Below are 18,099 nucleotides of genomic sequence, written 5' to 3'. Positions count from 1 at the left end.
TCTATTCTCAAGAGAGATTCTTTTTAAACATTATTTGGCACTTTTACTCTGAAAAAAAGTGGGTAGAGCATTTATCTATAGTTGTATTTTTTTCATTAGATACCTGTCAAAAAAGAAATAGATTTTAATTTTAAAGTAGAATACATTACAGCTCTCATTTCCTAAGAGAAGCAAAGTTGTTTGTTTGAATATTTTGGGCTTAATCCAAGCACAGCAACATTAAGCTTGAGTAGTTTTACCAGTGCGTATTTGATCAGAGAAACATCTGAACATGTAAACAACATAGGATTTTGAACAGAGTTTTCTTTGAGAATTTCCCCTATAAGGGCATGCAAGACATGCTTCTTCTCCAGTTTGGAGCCATAAAAAGAAACACAGCTCGTATTTCAATTTAATATTTTATACTTTGAAAATGAAAAACCTCTGGTTTGTGTTGATTGATGATGAGAACATCCAGTTATCAAAACTTGCACAGACTGGGATAGAGCCCCCTTAAAACTGTCTGAAGCCCAGAGTCCCGGAGAATCCTGAATACGCCTCTGACTGTACAATAAACGTGGAGATGTTTCATTTTATGCGTCTTATGTTATCGCAGGGAGAAGTAATTTAAAGTATATTGCTCTTTTCCCTCTGTGCAGACAGCAGTGTGTGAGTGCTGTGCCGCGTGTGTGTGTCAGTGTTTTGGCCTGCTGCCTTACATGGGCAAACCTCTGATCTGACTGAGACGGCTGGAATTTCAGGGCGTGACGTCACTGCCTTCAACTCTCCCACAATTTGGATCAAGAAAAGTTGGACTTCTCCCTTTTTTTGGGGTTGGGGGGGCTGTCTTTTTTTTTGGTTGGGACTTCAGCCTCTCTCTCGTTTCCTAGAAAGCGAGGTAAGCCCGAGCATCGGTTCCACTTCTTTTGTTGAAACGGTTTAAGCTGACCGGGCTCTGCTCGGCTTGGTAAACTGATTGGAGCTTGGAGCAGCTCCTCTCTGCAGTTTTGTTCGGCCTTGTTGGGACGCGAATATGAGTTTGACTGTAGCTCGGACGGAGTTAACAGTGAGGGCGTGGACTCGACGCGGATAGCCTTGGCCCGGTAGGAATGTTACATTAGGGTACTAACAAAGCTAACATGTCGCTAGCTCGAGCTGAGAGAGGAGCTCATTCATGCGTTGAGGGGAGAAGAAAAAAAAAAATCAGACAGCGTGTGCAGCCCGTCAAAAGTTTCGGGACTCCCTGCTTCTCTGAAGAGAGAGAGGGGGCCGGGGGGTGGTGGGTTCTGGTTTAGCTTTAGTGGTCCGCAAGCCGAGCAATGCGGAAGAACAGACTGTCACCGGAGAGTGAAGGAGAGCCCCTTTTTCTGCACAGAAATATGTCGCCGAGTTTCACTATAAAGAAACTCGTGCTCACTGAAGTCGCAGAAAACCGGTGTCTGTCCTTATTTATTTATTTAGTTTTCAGGCGTAGCGGGTGACGTATGACAAGACCTGGCTGGGTGTTTACGACAGCGCAGATTTGCCACGTTAGTGCAGTTCACGGTGTGTGTCATTAAAGTTGCAGGCAGTTGTATGTCATCGTGGGGTTACTGCGAAGGCTGTGTCCTTTAGACCTTACATGTTAGACCCCCTTATCGCTCAAATACGTAGACAGAGAGATAATTAAGCAGACCTGACAGTGGGCCTGTGTCATCCACAGAGCACTGCTCTGAGATCAGCATGCAGGCCTGGAGTTCAAAGAACACACCAGGCTCCTCAGAGACACACTTTACAGCATAACATAACTTATTTATTCATATGTAGCACTGAGCATCATGCCATATATCACAGAATCATGATATTAGATACCCTCTGTGTTTTACTTAATGTTTACCTGTTTCATCACTTACAAAAAATCTGACTATAAGATGCTGCAAAGTTCACAGTGATGCAGCTGTAATGACATCAAGAGTAAAACATTCACTTCAAGGATCTACTTCCTTGTTTTCACAGAAACCCAGCATGGGTCGGTGTGGTTTGGTACCCTATAGGGGCACGCTGTCGCCCCTTCTCCAATTTCAAGTCTCATTCTAGCTGGTTAATGTCAGGTTCGGTTCTAGCCAAGTTGGTTGTGTCTCCTCATGGCAGGCTGTTCCTCACTAAAATGGAGGAACGTGGACAGGCTGTGGGTGCGCAGGTTTGGTAGTCCAGTTTTTCCCAACCTTGGTCCTCAAGGCACACTGCCCTGCATGTTTTAGATGTTTCTCTGCCTCATTCAGCTGATTACATTTCAGCAAACCCCTGTCAGTTGAAATCACCTAGGCTGAAGCAAGGAAACGCATTAAACATGCAGGGCAGTGTGCCTTGAAGTCCAGGGTTGGGAAACGCTGCTGTAGTCGACGCTCCAGTGTTATTTTTTGCATGCACCCTTAGGCGGCCAGTTTCTCTGAAATCTCTTTTTTTATTTGTTTGTTGCGGGTTGTCCTGTACAGTTGATGCCGTAGATGCTGTTCCACCACAATTGAAAAAAAGATTTGCACCTCAATGTTTGACCAATGAATTACTGATTTGCATCTCACCAACTACAGTCTCGTTGCAGGTTCCATGTATTCTGCTTATTCAGGAGATCTTTCCACTACCAGTTGGACTCTCACTGGACAGGCGGGGATAAACCCAAATGTCTAACATTGCATGATACTAGAGTGACAACGTTTCTGTCCCCCAATCAATGGCCTGTGTTGTATGATACCAGTAGTTAACTGTACCAATGTTCTACGGACCTACAAATGAATTGAGCTCGGCAATGATGCGGTAAGGTTTGGTTCTATGGGACTGTTTTATAGTGGATACAGACAAAATAGTCGTCCCAGCCGCACCGACCTTTGCTGGACTGGTCAGTTTAAGCGAGGCCTATTTATTGTACTTACTATTGAGGACACTTGCTGTGCTTATAACTCTGCAGCTCACAACTTAGGCACCTGTCCACACAGGAATGCTTCCAGAAATGTCTTCATACACATGGAAACACCAACAACATCCCGAAAATGCTATTTTTACTTTGCTAGACCTGCAAGTGGCACAAAACATGGAGTACAGGACACTCGCATAAAGCCAAGAAAACAAGAATGAAAAACAACAAATTAGAGTTTAGCTGTGTGGCGTAACAACAAAGTCAAGCTTTTTCTCTTTCATGTTTTATCATAAAATGAATAATCTGCAAGACCAACATGTAGTCTGCCGCTATTGTTTATGTGTGACACATTTGAGGTTATAGGTCAAGTTAGAGGTTGAGTTATTTTGTCATTACATGAGGGTGAAATTTTAACTATGGAGCCAGTTTTTTTTTTTTTTTAAAGAGTTCCCATTTTAGAAAAACAAAACTTTCCCCTGCGCATTGGACGCAAGTCCAGATTCTAAAATACAAAGTGGTTCTGTGTACAAATGCCATTTTCATTGAGCCGTGAAAAAACAAGCCGGGTCGACTCCGTTTTGTTCCAGCTGTGTAGCACAGAGAAGTTCTGTAATCTCCTTCCTCCCAGATGTTGCTGTGCGCTTTTCTGTCAGCTGGCTGAGTGAAGGCATCTGTTGCCTCGATCTGTAGGACTTTTCGTTTATATTACTAATTTTGGTCTCTTCGAGCATTACTACATCACACACCCCAAAAAGGTGTCATACATAATCTGTGACGTCACTTTAACTATGTGAATCGAGCTCCGGCTTAATTTTTTGCAACACCTAGGTCATTCAGATAAAAATGACAATTTAATTATAAATAAATTATGACTGTAAGATTTAATATGTTCCTTTAAGAGCAGTGAACTTGTAGTTTTCTTTTAGAAAGTTCAGTTAGATAAAGCTATGATTTTTGTTTTAAATTTTCAATCTTTGTTACTGTACTATTTTTACACCATGAGAATCTATTACCAGCCTGCTCTGTAAAAGAAAGCACATGAGAGAATCCTTGTAAAAATGGAGTTTAATTCTATTTTCTGTTGCACAATTCATACATATTCCAATATAAAGTGCTTTTACAGAACAAACAGCACATTGAAGCACAAGATGACGAGACTAACAATACATTAATGGAGCTGCATTCAGCTTTATGCATGACTTAAAAAAAAGGAAGTAGTGAAATACAAATTGAAGCGGATTGATAAGAACCAATGACAGAAACTGATAAACTGTTGAGATAAGCTTTAGTCTTTGTAGAAAAAGTTGCATTAAACAATAATGTTGTCAGTTCTGATTTAAATTAGTTTCTGCACATGCCAACTTTTTAAGGAAGTTGGTTCCAATGCTGAGGAGCAGAGAAACGGTATGGTGCCTTGTTTGGTTCTGGTTCTTGTCCTGGATACACAAAGGTCTCTGATGACCTGAGGGATTTTTTTTTCTATTACACCTGATTAGCAACTCCAAACTGCAGTTGTTCTCAAACCAATAAGGAGATGTTAAATCTACCATTTTACTAACTGGAAGCGCAGTAGCTTAGAGACTGGTGTCCTATAATCCCTTTTCTGACTGTTGGTCAAGACTCTGGCTTGCCCTGCCTCGCTGGTTTTTCTTCTTTATTGAGTTATATCTAATACATGCGAGGACACTTTTTATCTTCATTTATCCAGTCACTTATGTTGGGTTATCAACATTTTTTTTTGACTTGGGTTTGAATGTGAAGAAATTAATTGCATTCGGAAAACAAAGTATTGTTTATTTTGTGTGTGTTTCAGGCTGAAGGGTGAAGCATTTACAGTGTAGTGATACTTTTTAATTTGTTACATTACAAATCATGAACCAGACCATGTTTGGCTGAAAAAGTCTTTGTTTATATAGTTTTTTAAATAACTGCACAGTATTATTTTTCTTGTGTGGTAAATGTGTACTTATATATTTTTTTACCTTTGTGTGAATATTTCCGCTAAATTCTATTCTATTCCGTCTCCTCCCAATTGGTCAAAATTCCTATTTGCTGAAATGATCGGAAAAATTGAGTCAATTTTGCTGCAGTGTCAGCAAATTCAAGCATTTAGAATGCTGCTGTGAGTAAATTTCCATTGTTGTAAAATTAACTTCAACTTAGCAAAGTTTATATGTGAACATTTCATTACAAAATATGGTTGCAAATTTGTGGAGTGTGTATATGTGTCTAAAAGTTGCAAGTCATGTTATAAGATTTCTTCAAGATGTTCAAAATAACTGGGATGGTGTGGTTTAGCTTGAGATCAAATGACATATTCTACAATACCATGGCAGTAGAAAGGCAACCCTGTTATTTAAAGCTGTTTTTTGATATCGCATAGAAATACAAGGCATGTCAGTACAGCATGACTGGTATGTTACAATAATCTATTGTACTAAAAATTAATGCTTGAGTTTTTTTTCTTCCTTGTAGATGACGGCTGTAAAAGAAATGTAGATTTTAGTCTGTAAACATACTTATGACACACTGTAAGTTTTAGCACCACCGTACAGTAGATCATTAGGTGCTCATGTCCCGACAATGCATTTCTAAGCCCAAAAAGAAGACATGCCTTTTTAGATTTAAGCTTGAGTAAATTCTGCCCCATTTACTCAAGTGTATTGCATGTAGTCACTTACGGTATAACTTTAAAGGACTGTAGTCTTGTGGTGACGAAGAAATGTAAATGTCATCAGCCAAGGTGTGGTAAGAGATGATGTAACACTGTATGATCTAAACAAGGGGGAGCATGTGAATGTTGAATGAAAATGGGCTGAGAACACAGCCTTGAGGCACCCCACATCTTTGCTTCTCTCAGACTTATAATTTCCAGATGGCACTAACTGGTTCTGGTCCGTCGAGGGAGATCTGCACCGAACCGGAAAGTCACAGCTACTTTTCTCCATCAGTCAGGGTATTATGATAAAGTCAAATATGCATAGAAGTCATATACAATCATATGGATTCTAGGTTATGGTGGACAGAAATATGCAGAGTGCGCTGTTATAATGATCCTCCCTAGAGTGTTCTTTATATTCACCTTCTAATTACCGTCTGGATTGCAAAACCCTGTGTATCTAAGAAGAGATGTGTTGTGAGATTCTTGTGTAGTGTGAATGAACTTGTACACCATAGTTACAGAGAGTCGGTCCAGGTTCCTCATGTTAAGTAGGTTTTCAGTTATTCATGTGAAGGTCTCCCGCCTCCTGCCTCCTTAACCGAAAACCTTTGTGAAAGTTTAGAGCCTCCGCTCCGCTCCCTCCTCGTGAGAGCAACAAGAACGTCGGTCGAGACCTTAGATGTGACTCCGTTATGAAATGAAAAATAAATCCCAACTTTCTTCTCTTAAAAAGACTGAACACAAAGTTTGGCTTAGATGTGAATTTCAAATCAATAACACAAGGTCCCCCGAGGGAGAGCTGTCATCAAACCGAATACATCTGCGTCACTGCGACACATTTTCAACTCAACCAACATTAAACAGAACCGTCTTTAAAATCTCAGGCTAAAAAGGGACTCATTTGACAGCGCTGATGATGTTTAAGTTGAAAGATAAATGCCTCGGCTGCCTTTGAGCCCGGCCCCCCTAGTAGCTTCTGCTGTTTGTGTTTCTTGGCATATTTTAATGAGGAAACTCTTGAAGGAGTTTGATTCTGGGTGGTGGATTTTTAAAAGGAGGGGGGAAATAACCCTCCACCTGTTGTCATGAGCAAAAGTGTGTCAGATGAGACATAGTTCACAAAGAATTACCACATAATGTTTCTGTAATCGTCATATATATTTTTTTTCCCCACTGTAAGAATGAGTGGAGAAAAAAAAAAGCCAATTGATATAAAACTCATTTTAATTTGCTGATGCAGATTATGCATAAATATTTAAGAAGAAATTATCATTTATTAAAGGAGAATATGTTCATGCTAGTCAAAAACTGTCAAAATCTGTTCTTCTTAGTACCAAGACATAGTTTTGCAAATATTTCCAAACGCTTTTCAAACGGATCGCTGCTCAGGGAGTTTTTCCCTTCGAGATCTCCTCTTGTGGCTAAAGGAAGAGAAAGTTGTACTTGTGGAGCAGAAATGTCTCCTGGATGGCATTGAGTTCAGGATCATGAAGAAATTGGTAATTGTTCAGGGTCTTGGAAGAGTAAAGGTTGGACTCTAAACCACTTTAAATGGTTTAGCTTGTCATTCCGAATGTTGTCGTGTTTTCCTCCACACTGAAGTGGGTGCCAACCTGACTATTTTCACTAAAGTGGTCCAGTTTTTAAATGATCTAAAAACCTGTCCGATTTAATTTTCCACAGCCATGGAGCAAGCTTACTGCCAGCTCAATGTCACTCTGTTTTTTCAGAACTTGTCTGATCTTTCCTGTTTTTAAGTTTTACGAGACAGCGTAAAAATACATCTAAATTATTAGCTGTGTTATAGAGTACAGTTTGTATATGTGAACAAATTTCATAATATACATTGCTGAAGTTGTGTGGATGCACCTTGTTGTGACACACTTTTTTTTTTTAATTCAGTCAAAATACAAACAAATCTGTTGGAGGAAAACACCTGAAATAACCTTAACCTCAATAACCTTATTACACAGGTTACTGCACAGGCTAAAATGATATAATGCTTGAAATTCCCTCCAACACCCGATATACCTTAAGCTGTCATCCTCAAACACTGTAATATTTTAAAGTTGTCTTACAATATTACCTTGAAAAATATCGTTCCTAACAGGAAGCTGTGGTTGTTTTGATGCAATCTGATTGGCTGACAGGTTTTCACGTTTGTGCTACACTGCCCCCTATGGGTTTGGAAAGTTTAAAACAATGCACAGATGCGTACTTGTGCGGGTTTATGTGGATGAAAACTGTTGTTGATTTGGGTGTTTGCTTAGACTGAAAGTAGGGGCTGCACAAGATTAGGAAAATAACAATAAAAACGGCATTACTACTGAATATTGTATTAATATGAGTTGTGATAAGCCTGCATTTCCTTCATTGTTCTCTTTCTTTTGCATCATTATGATGTCCATATGTATATATTTAATAAATAAGATATTGTGGAATTCTTTGTGGTGGTCTTCTACTGATGGCCTAATGATATTTTCAGACAAAGACATAATCTTGGTAAAATATATGTACCCAAAATAAGCTCGAGTACATGTTGTTTTGGGCCTAACAAGCATTTCTTAGCTCCTCACACAACATGCATGGCGTAACATTAACGTACCAATACTTGCTTCAAATGTGTGTAGGACTCTCCAGGATGGGTGCAACATGTAACATGGTGCCTTGCCCCGTATTGCAGATAACGTTTTTATTAGTTAGTAGTTTAAAAGAGAAATACTGAAGGACGATTGACTGTTTTGCTCTGATGTTCTGTCTTTGAAAAGACGGTTCAGTGTTTTTACCAACTACAGGATCCTCCATATTCTGTTGCTAGTGTTCTGCGTGGGTTGTTTACATACTAAACAGATTTGTCAATAATACATAAATGATTATGTAACCAGACACCAGAATTATTGAGCCAACAAGCAGACATTATTGACTCACCTGGTTCTGTTGTTGAAAGAGTTTAGTTGGGTAAAGGCAAGCAAGCAGCAAGTTTCTTCTGCTTATTGAAACAACATTTCTTTACTGTTTACCCTTCATGGCAACCAAAATGATAATAATGGGCATTAATAAACTTGTAACCTTGTTACAAGTTTATTATAACACACTTATGACTGAATATGAATTCATTGTGCTTTGCAGCGTTATTTAGGCTTTTCTGCTGTAGGCATTCATTATAGAGAACAGGGACCTGAATTGGCTTTAAACGCATACTTGCACCCATAAATCGACTGACTGCTAAATCGTCCCCAATTTCCTTAATTTTGGGAGATCGTTGATTGTCCTATGCTTACATGAGAATCTGATCTTATCTACCAATCTTATCGACTTCGGCAAAGGTCTGAAAATCATCCTCTGTCCTCTTTTGCTCTGCCATGAGAGAGGGCAGACTTGCAGTATGCCCATATTCTAGCAGGTGCAGGTAATATTAGCAGGAAAGGACTAGAATGGTCCAGAAATTTCACACATTAAAGTCTAGAAAATGACGTGAATTGGTCATCAAAGATGAGGAAAAAAAAAGCTCAGCAATGTAAAAATATAGAAAGGAAAGATGACGGGGTGAAAAGACCAGCTTGTCAAAAACTAGCCAGGCCTTTGACTATTGATTGTTTTGACTCTTTATTAAAAAAAAAAAGTTTGTTGATTTTTATGCCAACAGCTTCACGTCAGGAATAGAGTACATGTCTAGGTCCTCTTCTTCTACTGATAACAGCATTTATACCAGCTTAGGAGAGCACCTTGCTGCCCCCAGAAGGCCAACTGTAGAAGTAGCTGGAGGGTTGATTAAATTTACCCCACATTTTTAGAAGTGTATCTCCATTAGATGTGATATCACCTACCAGTTTATTTTTCCCCTCTTGTCGTTGTTTTCTAATGCCATACTGTCCCATGTTTGGTGCCAGGACCTTGACATTCCAGACTAGCTGCCCTGTGGTCATCAGGGGGAGTATGCAGGTCCTTGGCCGAGTTCTTTCCACTCATGAATGACAGAAACCCAGAACAAGCATGGCTCCCACATGACAGTGTCTGTTTACTATGCTGGCGTGGTCCTCCACAGCCAAATTATAGTTAGGTAATCTATTTGTGTAACACAGACTTGTCTGTATTTCTCAATCTCTGCAGATTTCAACACACTGCAAAGGGCTTCAGCTGTCTTCCAGTAATCCCAAAGAGGGAAATAAAGGTAGGATTACTTTTGGTGTATTTCTGTATTGTGACTTGCATGTTCTGTTGTGTTCCTTTTTTGTGTTCACTTCCACTTTCGCAACATAAATATGGATATATTTGGCACACTCTATTGTGGTAAACTAGATGTTCTGCAGGAAGTTTAAAGGTAACCCTAAGCTCAGCATGCACCCATTATTAATACAGAATTATTCTTCTGTTTGTACTTTTGCACATAAAGTATAAGGTTACTTTCACATCAGGCCACATTCAGACACAAGGTTAGAAAAGAAGGAAGCAGGAAACCCCCACGGTATGAAAGAAATTTGCTTCAGGATGGTGTCACCAGAGTTTATTACAGCTATGCTGATGAAACACCCTAAACTTCAACTAGGACACCAGTTAAGTGATACTTAAGCTTATGAAGTGCTTTGTTCCGACTAAGATTCACGTGATAATTTTGACAGTTGTATTGCTGAATGAATTTGAATATGTTTTATGAAGTGAGAAATGTTTGTGTTCAGTTTCCAGGCAGTATTGCCTTGACTTGAACTGGAAATAAGATTCATGCCAGCTGTTGCATATGCAGTGTCTTGCAAAAAGTCTTCACTCATGAGCCGAGCGATACTCAAAGTATCACAGAATTGTGACGTGGAGGGAAAGCGACATGGGTTTGTCTTTTTTAAAAACTGCAGAGTTTGCACATGGTGCACCTGCTCCACCAGCTGAGCCACACTGAACCCCAGACATCAGAGTTAAAGTCTCGCAGATTGTCAGGTGCATTCAGGTCTGGACTTTGATATTGTAGGCGTTTCCCTTTTGCCACATAGCTGAACTATAATCAGTGGGATTTTACCAGGCTTCTGTAGCTCTTGAGGCAGTAGTGCAATAATTTGAATTATTCAGATGAAATGTATCGGTGTTAACATCACTGCCAGTCTTTTTTTAGAGTTTTGGTTCTGGTACCCATTAAGTAAAACTTGACTTATATTATTATGTAATGCTCCATGTTGTTGCGATTTGTCTATGTTTCGGGATTGACTGTGGAGTATTTGCTTGGATGTGAGACAGTGATGCAATGTGGGCAAAATCAACAGTGTGGTCATTTTTTCACAAAATATACATATACTATTGGTAAATACCGGTTATCGTTTATAGCAAGATCAATATGAGATATTATCGGCTCAGATTTTCATATATTTGCATCCCTAGTTCGAACCAGGTGTACTGGAGCAGGGATGCATCCGGAACTGGATTCCAACCATTGCATTATAACTCTGGCTGTTTGCTTAGGGTCATCGTCCTGTTGGAAGTTGATCCATTGCCTCAGTCTCACGTCTGTCATGGCCTCTAACACAGTTTTGTTTTGCCAGTACTGCCCCATCTTTAGCTCTTAATTTTAAGCAGCTTCCCTTTGTAAGAAGAAGCATCTAGACAGCATAATTCTGCCTCCCTTTTCTTTAAAACTCTATTTTAACCTGCTCCACAGCTTCGTCCTGTCTAGCATTTCTCCTTAAATGTTGTAGTTGGATTTTATTTACCGGTATTAAAATAAAAAGGGGCTGACTAGAAAAGCCCTCCAAAGCCTTTCAGAGTTGTATTTATAAAATATGTGCCGCTCCAAAAATCTCAGTGAAATCCATTGAAGTGTGAGTTTGCCATGTGGGTGTGAATACTTTTGGAGCTCAGTGTACGTCACATGCGCCATGAAGAGTTGGCTTCTGGGTCTCCTCACTGAGGCAAATTAGGTGATATTTATGTAATGACTTTCCTTGTAATCACTAGATTTACAGTTTTCCTTCATAACTTCATATTTGAACAAACAGCAAATTTAAGCAGTGCAGAGTCTCCAGCTTTCCTCTGGCCTTCAGATTGAAGCACAATGCAGTGAACACAGTTGGATGTTTAGAAAAGTGATATTTTCAAATGGTCTTAGCAACTTTTTTTCTTTCTACAAATTGCCATGGAAATAAATGTAATAAAAAAAAAAAAAAAAAAAGAAAAGCTGACCGCATGCAGAAACCTTACTTAATGTCTTGGCGTTCTGTATCCACCAACTGGAAAATTTTGTGGCATCATGGCTTTTCTCTTTGGTGTCGAAGGCTTGGCCTTGAAGAACATTAATACAAAGGCAGCCGGTGTCTGAATAGCATTGTACTGCCTCCTTAATATAAAGATAAAAACATTTCTACATATGTTTGAAATGTTTTTCTTTTATGTGCCGACATGTCCTTCTAAACATGTATTAAGTATAGTCTGTGGAAATTTGATTATTCTTGAAAATAAGTACCTCCTAGTTTTAATTTCCTAATATTCTTATCTTAAAAGCTCCACAATTTGGGGAAAGAAAAAAAAACCTCTGTTCACACTAAATCAGGAAATCCTATTTCCACCGTGTTTTGGTGTCCTAATAAATATCGCACAGAGTATATTTAGGGAAATTTCTCCAGGAACAACGTTTTTGCTAATAATGCGTGAACATGAACTGCACTGATTGGTGGTCCTTTCCTGAGGGACCTGTGTAAAGTAGGTTGTGCTGTTTCAGGAAATGAGGACTCTCAAGCTGCTCCTCAATACAATCCCAGTCCAGGAAGGTCAATGCAATGTTCTCCCTTAGCAGCTGTTAAGCTTTTGACCCATGGCTCTCATGGGAGTAATCAGACTTTAATTACACCTTCTTAATCACTTGAAGACAATCTGTGCAGGGAGATGACTTCATGTGGTAAATAAGCGATCTCTACCTGCCAGTTTTTGCAGGGTGAATTCTGTTTCTCTGCAATTTAGCAACGCACTGACCTAATCCTGTCCAACTTTAAGTCTGATCAGACTCTCTCTGAAAAGGAAAATATTTCTCCTCTGTTCATCAGTATTACCACGTGCTTTCTGCTGATGACTTGGACTCTTTAACATGTGTTTCCTTTCGTTGCTAGAAATGGATCATTTGGAGTTTTTTTGCAGGATAGCTTTGCTACGGTTGCAATGGTTCTAAACATGTCTGACTCGACACACAGTCTTCAGCAAACTCACGTCTTCCTCCATCTTCATGCTGAGCATTTTGTTGGCGTGCCATGCTAATGCTAGCTTGTTTGCTGTTTCTGTTTTTTTTGACCTTGTAACATACAGTGACCCCCACCTATTTGCAGTTCAGTGTTTCAGGATTTTTCTGTGCATCTTAAGTCCAAATTATTAATTAATTAATTATTAAATAATTTGCCTATTTTAGAATGTTTTTCTAAAATAATCAATAGCAAATGTCCAAATACCTCAAATACCTCTATGCAATTCTACTTGACAGTCACTAAAATCTGGTGTTTGCAAAGTAGCCAATCCAGGAGTGCCCCTCATTTTCCTTGGTACTATTTTTCTGTACCCCAAATGGAGAAAAGGAAGACTAGATATTAGCTTCTACGGTAGTGCTAATGCAGTTTCCAGTGTTCATATTAATGTACATTTGATTTTAGAGTGATTAAAATAAGCAGTTATAAGCTCAAATATTCAAAGATTTTAGCTAGTCGTGGTTGACTCTATCCCCCACTCTTGGAGTCAGAGAGTGGACTGACTCCAAGAGTCAGTCCAATGGAGTCCATTGGAGTCATTGGACCCTTGGTATTCACCAAGAGTCCAATGTAGTTCATTGCTGTTCCAGTTCATCTTGTGTGGACAAACCACATGAAGGAAAAAGTCTGTCTTTTATATGCATTATAAACCTAGAATTTAACTTGAACTACTTAAAACTGAATCACAAGCTTCCCTCATCACAGATTTTTCTCCTTTACTAGGGACCATCTGTCAGTAACGTAGGACAGCAGGTCACATGGCAGAGGAAAAAGAGAGACATTAAACTCAAGCTCCAAATGTGGTCTCCATCATTGTAATGAGTAAAAATCTAATTATTTAGGTTAACCGTGCACAGAAACATAGATAATTTATTAAAAAAAATTTCATATTTCCATTACAAGGCGTCTAATGTTTATTCAGGCAGGGTGGCTAATAGGAAGGCTAATCAGAGTACAGAAAAGTGACTCTGTCTGCTACATTACTAAAAACATTTAACCTCTGTCTGCTATTAAATGTGATGGATTTGAAAATGTGGTTGAGCATCTACATTGTCAAGAAAATACACACAAAGACTGCAACGTTAGCTAGCCATGTTGTTCATGCTAATTGGTAGTTTATTGTAAAGTGTCGTTGAAGGTCCTGAAAAGCTCTACAGAAATACGAAGTCATTTTATCTCATAGTTTGTTTGCCTAGAAAGTCTGTTTGGGGATGTGTGAATGCACAATCGAGAAAAGCAGGAAGAAGACCATTGCATTCTGGGTAAAGACAACAATAACAAATACAAGAGTCTACCTCTAGCGGGAGAAATGGCTCGTGATCTTTTACTAAAGACAGAAGAGAAATCCTACGATCACTAAAATCTGACATTACTCCATCTTTGTTTACATTTCATTAAGAATGAAGTTTCCCTCAGAATGTTCTTCTGGGGTTTTTGTGTTGTTTCATTCAGCAGTTCTTGCTGCAGCACCACCTCAGGCGAGGAGGTGAAGTGTTTTTTCAAATGTTTGGGTCATAAGACACTTCAGTGTGAAAGTGAACAGCACGTGTAACAAATGTTGCAATCTTGGTCCCTCATCTACTGGACTATCAGTTGTGAAAACACCCTTAAAATGTCCACTCAGCAGTCACTTTGTGTTATCTAAAAAATGATATGAAAACTGTTTCTTCCCCTCCTCATCTATCTCCTTGTGTGGTAATTTTTAAAGATAAATTGGAACCTAATGTTGGTGTCAGCAGCTCACCCAGTGGAAGTCAGTCGCAAAATTCTCATCAGCCTTTCTCTTTATTTTCATCCTTAAAAAGTAAGAGTTGAGATAACAGTCTCCCGTTTTCATCCATCTTAGGTCAGACTGAACCCCAAACAACTGCGAAAAGTTCCCTGCAATCTTCATCATTATTATTCCAAGTGAGAGGTATGCACCACAGAACTGGCTCCGTGGCTCGCATAGTTTGGCATTCCTAGCTAAAAGCAAACCAAACTGATATTGCCCTCAATACTGTCTCCATATTTTCTCCATATTTGGAAATGTTTACCTCCTCGTGATGGTTGACAGAGGTTGGAAGAGGGGATGTGAGTCATTTTAGCAGCGCAAAGCCTTTCTAAGGGTGAGAGGAGTCTTCCAACTGAGTGCCATTTAGTAGAGCTAGCAGTTCTGTGTGCCGCAAAGATCTAAAGAGAAGCTGTGAGTATCATTTTGGGCTTCGTTTATAACACGAGTTAAACAACGTTAAAATGGCTGATTCATCCATGTTTCCTGCTGCATTTCCTGAAACGCTGTAGATTATGTTGCTTTCAGAGGTGGAAAAGGAGTGTGTGGGGAGGGCAGTTTGCCATTATTAGCTGCCGCTTGATAGGAAGCTTGAGTGGTGTCAGGGAGGTGTCATTGTTGTTTACTTGCTTTAGGCGCCACACAGAATGTTCCAGTTTGTATCTGTAAATATGGAAAAGACAAGCCAATTGTTTGGGATTGTTTCACCTAGGAAATCTGGAAGTCTTCTCCCTTTTCCCAGCAGCAGACCTGCTTGACACTTGGATGTTTCTTTTAACCTCCCGCTTTGAGTGTGTCTGACGGGGCAGCACTTGGAGCTTAGAGGTGATAAACAAAAGCTCAGAGATTTAATAGATTAGATATTTTTGGCTCCAATTTGGTAAAAAGCCTGGCATGTTTTACTGTGGATATATTTTGCTTGTGTGAGTGTGTGTGTGAGAGAGAGAGAAAGAGAAAGTAAACAAGACAGCTTGGTTCATTGAATAAATGTGGCTTTGCAAACATCCACTCTAACTGATAGCTACACCTTAACAAGTCTGACCTCCCTCCTGGCTCTATTTCTCACACTTCAAAGATTTTATTGCGCCTACCTGGCAGCTTTTTCTCTGCCACAAGTTAAGGAAGAGCTAAATGATTTTACTTGGCTGTGGGGGCTGCTGCTGCTGCTGCTGCTGCTGCTGCTGCTGCTGCTCATACTGATGGTTTAATGCAATTATTGTGATTGGGCTTGTTTTTCCTGATAGAAGACTTTTCCGAACATACTGTATGCAGCCAATGCATGAAAGTGCATGTCTATATCAATATAATGTCTGAAAAAGCAGCAGGAAGGACCACGTCTGCTTTTAATCCCGTTCTTTTCTTCTTTAAACGCAGAAGAAATGTTTATGACAAAAATAAGCTAAAGAAGTGTAATTTTTGGTGATTTTGATAATGATTTAATTTAAGAAAGACTAATCAGTTAATCATGAATTAACTGTAATTAAGCACACTTTTTGGGGTTCAGTTTCACTTCTGCTAGTTCCAGATATGAAGATTTAGAACTTTAACGACACCATGAAATAGGCTAGAATCTATTAAGGGGCAGTATTATGTAAAATTGACTTTTTTTTTTTCAGCTTTACATCATGTTGTAATGTTATTCCCTCATCAAAACATACCCTGAGTGCTGCTTTGATAATTTCATGCATGTTTGAGAAATCCTTGGATCTCCCGTGGCAACCATTCAGTTGTGCAAAACGCCTGGGTGGAACCGACCGCCGCCTTTGAGCGTGAAGCTCCTTCTCAGAGCTGCAGTTCTCAAGCTTCTGAGCAGCTCTCTCCATGACTCCCCCACTCAGCTCCTTCAGACTAGCCAGCTGCAATTAGCAGATATCTGGTGGAACTGCGCATCTACTGAGCTTATGATACAAGCTACTTCTCAGTGCAGCGCTGGTAAAAATGTTAAACGATCAACAAAGGAGCCATGTTGTATTGACTTCCTGAAGGCGGAGTTTCAGAAAGAGCAGGACTTTAAAGAGACAGAGGCCCAGTTATTTTATATGACATTTTTGTAACCGCCGAAAGTTACATAGTTGGTGTTCTCGTCCTAACACTGGCTGCGTTCCAGGCAGGATCCCTCGAAGTCTTATGCGAGTTTAAGAAATGCCTTTTTTAGTTATTTTATTCTTTATGAGCTCATGTGAAGCCTTTCAGAAGATTTTCTTCACAACACTTGTGCTATAACTGTGCTATAGAATAGCACAATCAAGCCTGGAAAGCGCATAATGCTGCCCAGTTTAAAAAGTAACAACGTCTTCTTTGGACCTCTAACCGCTAAATGGTGAAAACGTGGAACCGTGCGAATCGTCTCAGGACCAGCTTCCTAACCAAGATTCCTTTAATGTCGGCCAAAATTGATAATGAAAGAAGCAGGAGGTAAGGCTTTTGAAAGAACTATGATCGGCCTGAAAACTGCAATTGGTGCACAAGTGGCAAAAATGGCCTCCATATACAAAACCCTCTGCTGACCAAGACAAATCTCGTTTACCGAAAAGCATTCTGATGACCATCAAAACTTTTGGAAAAATATTGTGGATTCATCAGAGAAAAGTGGAACGTCTTCCAGAAAAACTTGAAAAATAATAATATAAAATTAACAAATTAACACCTACAGTCAGATATGATGGTGGTAGTTTATTGCCAAATAATGTCAAAGCTTGATCACTCATGGAGTGAGTTATTGAGAAACGATTAACTTCCTGTTTCTCAACTCATTGCAATGCAGCCTTTCTAGTTTCATGTTTTTCTAATGAAGTATTTATCTATTCAATGCAACTGCATATTTTCATGATCTATAGAATATGTAATGTCTTCCTCTGAATAAATGAAGGTAATTTCTTAGATTTGATGCTTAAATTACACTTGTAGTCCCTCTGATTTTCACTTTTAGTTATTTTATTTCTTAAAAGCGAATACATTTTGGGTAGTAAAGAAAACGTCATTTGTATTCATGTTTAATACTCAAAAAAGGAGAATATTTTTCATTGTTTCTGTGGTTTTATGGGTTCAAACAGGCCTTACCAGAAACTCCTTCCTTTTAAAACGTTAGTAACACGCCTCACCTGCTCTTGGGTGTTATGAAGAACATTCATGTGCGAGAACATGACTGCTCCTGCCTCACATACCGCCAAATCAGCTGCAGAGCGGGGCAATCTTCAACAGGTGCTCCGTCTTTATTGGCGCCAAGATTCAGCAGTGAGACCTGAGGTTGTTGCGGATCGTTCTTTTTCCAGTACATCCCCTCTTCCAACCCCCTCCACACCCCCAGCAGGGTGTCAGTGAGCCGCCAGTCATCTTCCCTGCCTCCAGTCCCTTCAGTTTTGTTTTTCCTCTCTTCTTCCTTGTTGTATTTCAGCTACTGTTGAGACATGAAGGTTAAACATTTATTGCAGATGGTCAGTTCGTCCACCTCTGTGTAGGTTGTAATAAATCAACTGTTCGCTGACTTTCCTTGTTCATACCATTTATACAAAGCCTTGCAGGGGAATTTAGTTCAATTCAAAAATAATCTCCAAAGGGAAATTAAATGTTGCATCTCATTTAATTA

At 39.5% G+C, this 18,099-nt stretch overlaps 1 protein-coding gene across 1 annotated transcript in view; it reads left to right on the top strand.

The window, feature by feature from the left end:
* The first annotated feature begins 696 nt into the window (after nt 1-696).
* Nucleotides 697-18,099, top strand: part of lpp (LIM domain containing preferred translocation partner in lipoma) — a 199,289-nt gene continuing 181,886 nt past the window's right edge. The window contains exons 1-2 of the mRNA XM_007571364.2: nt 697-877; nt 9,645-9,705. The gene's annotated coding sequence lies outside the window, so the exon portion shown is untranslated. The remainder of the gene's footprint in view (nt 878-9,644; nt 9,706-18,099) is intronic.

The sequence above is a fragment of the Poecilia formosa genome, unplaced genomic scaffold (assembly GCF_000485575.1).
Source record: "Poecilia formosa unplaced genomic scaffold, Poecilia_formosa-5.1.2 Scaffold279, whole genome shotgun sequence".
Classification (NCBI taxonomy): Eukaryota; Metazoa; Chordata; class Actinopteri; order Cyprinodontiformes; family Poeciliidae; genus Poecilia; species Poecilia formosa.
The sequence above is the reverse complement of the archived record's forward strand: the minus strand, read 5'-3'. Positions and strand labels throughout refer to the sequence as shown.